The 5,788-nt window shown below is 43.4% G+C and overlaps 1 non-coding gene across 1 annotated transcript; it reads right to left on the bottom strand.

Annotated features, from left to right (window-relative positions):
* Positions 1-3,499: 3,499 nt before the first annotated feature.
* Positions 3,500-3,574, bottom strand: Trnat-ugu (transfer RNA threonine (anticodon UGU)). Its single transcript has one exon. It is a non-coding gene; the product is annotated as a tRNA-Thr (tRNA).
* Between the last annotated feature and the right edge of the window lie 2,214 nt (positions 3,575-5,788).

The raw sequence follows: 5,788 nt of genomic DNA, 5'->3' as shown, positions 1-5,788 counted from the left end.
AGTGGCGAGAGAATCGCCAGAGGCCGGATGACGTGTACAAGGTGTTGGAGAGTGGGTGGGGGGTGCTGAACGTTTGCTAAGCAATTCTATTTTCTATTAGGTGTCCAGTATAAAAATGGGCAGTTACTTAAAACTAGAGATGGGCAAACTGAAAAAACGCAACTGTTTCGAAACAAATGAAACAGTACAATGTAATGTTTCAATACGATGTTTCGAAACAGTGAAACAGTTTGTGTTTTGTAATCTAATGAACCTACACATTTTATCATCTTGAATGTCTACTGTATAAGTACCTCCATACAAAAACAAATGAGGTGCGAGAGCGCTAATCATATCGCAGAAAGTATGAAACTCTCACTTGGGCGACTTGGCAGTTTCGTATTTCCTGCAGCAAATGCGCCGCTTTCGTGTCGTGTGACTTTCATACTTTTCAATTGGCTGAGGACAGCCATAGCTGAAGACAGAAGAACCACCACGGACGGTACTGGAGGTGGGAGCAAACTGCAGAAACTACGGATGTGCTACTGGGATTCCCACATTCCCTTAGTATGGCTAATATACCCATCCTGCTAATTTCCATGCACACAAAGGGAATCATTGTGGATAATAGACACAGTGACTATAGACTCACAAATAACGCCAAATAATTCGAATTAATAACAAAATATAACAGAAAAAAATGTTGTATTTCAAGGTGTTTCGAACCGTTGCCATAAATTCACCATGCTTCCCAGCCCTTCCCGTTCACCATTACACTATCAGTGATATGTCAAACAGATTGCTTGCAACTATACCTAGATCAAAATTATGGATATGTCTAATAACTATCACTCTACGCCTTTTTTTTATTCACAATGTTGTAGGCTTACTTGCGTTTCTTAATATGATTACTGTACATGAACAGAGAAGCGTATGTTATAAAAAAAAGTGTAATTTAACTGAATGATTTTTACATATTTATTATTTTGAATGTGGTATGCGTTGTTTTATTGTTTGGTTAGTGTTTATAAAGCAGATGTTACGCCACTTCGGAATAGCACAGTCAGCTAGAAACGGAGCTTTATTTTCGGAGAGCTTAAGCTTCATGCTATTGCTTGTCAAAAAGATTTCGACAACCTTGAAAGTGTTTCATGAAGTGGTATGCTGTGTTTCAGTACCTGTGCCGAGCCCGAATCTCATCCGACACAGAGCGGAATGAAACATCACTGTTTCGATACAATTAGTCCGTTCCAAGCACAGGTGGACTGAAACAGCATTATTTTGAAACAACGATACAGTTTCTGTGTCTGGCTCGAGATCGAATCTGGTCCGGTTATCCGAGACAGGGGCGGAATGAAACACCACTGTTTCGAAACAGTGAACCACAGCCGTTCTGAAACACTGAAACAGTTCCACGTATCGATACACTCTATCGAAACATAGGAACAGTGGCCAAGCCTCCTTAAAACCATGTTGTTGTTGTTGTGGTCTTCAGTCCTGAGACTGGCTTGATGCAGCTCTCCATGCTACTCTATCCTGTGCAAGCTTCTTCATCTCCCAGTACCTACTGCAACTTACATCCTTCTGAATCTGCTTAGTGTATTCATCTCTTGGTCTCCCCTTACGATTTTTACCCTCCACGCTGCCCTCCAATACTAAACTGGTGATCCCTTGATGCCTCATAATATGCCCTACCAACTGATCCCTTCTTCTAGTCACGTTGTCCCACAAATTTCTCTTCTCTTCAATTCTATTCAATACGTCGTCATTAGTTGTGTGATCTGCCCATTTAATCTTCAGCATTCTTCTGTAGCACCACATTTCGAAAGCTTCTATTCTCTTCTTGTCTAAACTATTTATCGTCCATGTTTCACTTCCATACATGGCTACACTCGATACAAATACTTTCAAAAACGACTTCCTGACACTTAAATCTATACTCGATGTTAACAAATTTCTCTTCTTCAGAAACGCTTTCCTTGCCATTGCGTCTACATTTTATATCGTCTCTACTTCGAAAATCATCAGTTATTTTGCTCCCCAAATAGCAAAACTCCTTTACTTCTTTAAGAGTCTCATTTCCTAATCTAATTCCCGCAGCATCACCCAATTCAATTCGATTACATTCCATTATCCTCGTTTTGCTATTTTTGACGTTCATCCTATATACTCCATTCCGTTCAGCTGCTCTTCCAAGTCCTTTGCTGTCCCTCACAGAATTACAATGTCATCGGCGAACCTCACGGTTTTTATTTCTTCTCCATGGATTTTAATTCCAACTTCGAATTTTTGTTTTGTTTCCTTTACTGCTTGCTCAATATACAGATCGAATAACATCGGGGATAGGCTACAACCATGTCTCACACCCTTCCCAACCACTGCTTCCCTTTCATGCCCCTCGACTCTTATAACTGCCATCTGGTTTCTGTACAAATTATAATAGCCTTTCGCTCCCTGTATTTTACCCCTGCCACCTTCAGAATTTGAAAGAGAGTATTCCAGTCAACATTGTCAAAAGCTTTCTCTAAGTCCACAAATGCTAGAAATGTAGCTTTGCCTTTCCTTAATCTAGCTTTTAAGATAAGTCGTACGGTCAGTATTGCCTCACGTGTTCCAACATTTCTACGGAATCCAAACTGATCTTTCCCGAGGTCGGCTTCTACCGATTTTTCCATTCGTCTGTAAAGAATTCGCGTTAGTATTTTGCAGCCGTGACTTATTAAACTTATAGTTCGGTAATTTTCACATCTGTCAACACCTGCTTTCTTTACGATTGGAATTATTATATTCTTCATGAGGGTATTTCGCCTGTCTGATACATCTTGCTCACTAGATGGTAGAGTTTTGTTAGCCCTGGCTCTCCCAAGGCTGTCAGTAGTTCTAATGCAATGTTGTCTACTCCCGGGACCTTGTTTCGGCTTAGGTCTTTCAGTGCTCTGTCAGACCATAAGAATAATAAATGTGGTGGTTCTGAATGCGTAAGGCCCGGAGTACGGATAAAAATATATTTGACAGAACCGACTAACACTGGACTCGCATTCGGCAGGACGACTGTTCAAACACGCGTCCTGGCACCCTGATTTAGGTTTTCCCTGATTTCCCTAAATCACTTCAGGCAAATGTCGGGATGGCTCGCTTGAAAAGGGCACGGCCGACTTGCTTCCCCATCCTTCCCTAATGTTGGGACCGATGACGTCGCTGTTTGGTCTCCTCTCGCAAACCAGCTAACTAACTAATGCTATCTCCCATGCAGAACACGATCGTGCGGCCATCTGGTAGACAGTTTGTTGGATTATATCGCAAATTAGACGGAGGACAGGGAAACACGGGTTTGTTGCTTTAATTTTGGACACCAGTGTATCAATTATTCGGTCACTATATATTACGGTAGTACCTGTTCCCGAAAGAACAGTTACCGTTGATGACCATGCAGCTTTCCTAGAAATGAAATGATAATTAAATGGACACCCTAGCTGCAAACAGACGTTGGTGTACTTCATTGGGGACAGGTGAAGATGTGTGCCCTGACCGGGACTCGAACCCGGGATCTCCTGCTTACATGGCAGACGCTCTATCCATCTGAGCCACCGCGGGCACAGAGGATAGTGCGTCTGCAGGGACTTATCCGTGGCACGCTCCCCGTGAGATCCACATTCCCAACATGTCCTCACCACTACATTCGTAGTGCGCCTAATAGATGTTTGCCCATCATACTCATTACTCGTGGCAGATTAATCTACCAAGTCCCGTACGAGTTCGGGCATAGCGTGTGCGTTCGCACAAGAAGGTCGATGGCCGGGAAGCCATATTTTAACTATATATGACGGTAGTATCTGTTCCCGAAAGAACAGTTACCGTTAATAACCATGCAGCTTTGCTCGAAATGAAATGATAATTAAATGGACACCCTAGCTGCAAACAGGCGTTGATCTACTTCATTGGGGACCTGCCACGAGTAATGAGTATGATGGGCAAACATCTATTAGGCGCACTACGAATGTAGTGGTGTGGACATGTTGGGAATGTGGATCTCACGGGGAGCGTGCCATGGATAAGTCCCTGCAGTCGCACTATCCTCTGTGCCCTCGTTGGCTCAGATGGGTAGAGCGTCTGCCATGTAAGCAGGAGATCCCGGTTTCGAGTCCCGGTCGGGGCACACATTTTCAACATGTCCCCAATGAAGTACATCAACGCCTGTTTGCAGCTAGGGTGTCCATTTAATTAACATTTCATTTATTCGGTCACTCCCTTAAAAATTATTTCAGCAAATTTTTTTACGTCTATCACATTAGCAGACGTACGCTGACAGGGAATGCGCGGCCAGTGTAACACCTGCTGACACCTGGATGGAGAGGAACTCTGGTCAGTTACACGGAAACGCGGATAACCTGTCGCAGGTAACGTCCGGCGCACGCTATTGGCTGCCAGCGACGACCGACAACGAAGCAGAAGAAGGCGGCCCTAATGGAATGAAGGGCTGGTTGTCCCTTTGATCAGAAAAGGGCAGCACGCTGCGCCGCGTCTGGTGTGTGCGAGCAGAGGAGTGAATGACCGAGTTATCTCCAGGTAGCAGAGGCTGCACGGCGCCGAGCTGTAACCGAGTTACGGCAAACGCGATCATACAGAAACGAAAAAATAAATAAAAGATAAAAAAATACTCGGCCGCCCTGTGTTCAAAACGGAGGGCGACGTCCGACGCCCACGATCCACTACGTCTCCATATTTTCATAACGCCGTGGACAGTCGACGAAAATACCGGGTCATCAAAAAGTCAGTATAAATTTGAAAACAGAATAAATCACGGAATAATGTAGATAGAGAGGTACAAATTGACACACATGCTTGGAATGACATGGGGTTTTATTAGAACCAAAAAATACAAAAGTTCAAAAAATGTCCGACAGATGGTACTTCATCTGATCAGAAAAGCAATAATTAGCATAACAAAGTGAGAGAAAGCAAAGATGATGTTCTTTAGAGGAAATGCTCAAATGTCCACAGTCATTCCTCAACAATAGCTGTAGTCGAGGAATAATGTTGTGAACAGCACTGTAAGGCATGTCCGGAGTTATGGTGAGACATTGGCGTCGGATGTTGTCTGTCAGCATCCTTAGAGATGTCGGTCGATCACGATACACTTGCGACTTCAGGTAACTCCAAAGCCAATAATCACACGGACTGAAGTCTGGGGACCTGGGAGGCCAAGCATGACGAAAGTGGCGGCTGAGCACAGGATCATCACCAAACGACGCGCGCAAGAGATCTTTCACGCGTCATTTTGTGAACTTCGTTCTTTTTTTTTTTTTTTTGTTCGAATAAAACCCCATGTCATTCCAAGCATGTGTGTCAATTTTTACCTCTCTATCTACACTATTTCGTGGTTTCTTAAGTTTTCAAATTTATACTGACTTCTTGATCACCCGGTATATACGCGGCTATGGTGCACTGCAAATATCCTATACTAAATCACCCAAGCAAATGTAATTTCGATATCCGCGGTTATTCGACAGCCCGTTCTAAGCGCTTTACGCAACCCGCAATAGCTCCAAATACCACATCCAAGATTTTCATATTCTCTCGCTCACCATGCCCAAATTATTAGTCCTAAAGGGAAAAATGAACCGAACTTTCTTGTAGGAAATTAAATATACGACGGTGAGTCAAATGAAAACGTTAAATTTGCAATAACAAATAGAAATTTCGCGCCGTTATCCTGTAAGTTGGTAAGCGTGCTACAAACAGCGTGCAGAAATAAAGGTGGCCGCCCCACTTGCGACTTGCACCAGGGAAGAACAGCGTTCTGTCATTC

This window comes from Schistocerca serialis, chromosome 11 (assembly GCF_023864345.2).
Source record: "Schistocerca serialis cubense isolate TAMUIC-IGC-003099 chromosome 11, iqSchSeri2.2, whole genome shotgun sequence".
In the NCBI taxonomy this organism is placed as follows: Eukaryota; Metazoa; Arthropoda; class Insecta; order Orthoptera; family Acrididae; genus Schistocerca; species Schistocerca serialis.
Note: the sequence above shows the minus strand (reverse complement) of the source record. Positions and strands in the feature narration are given on the sequence as shown.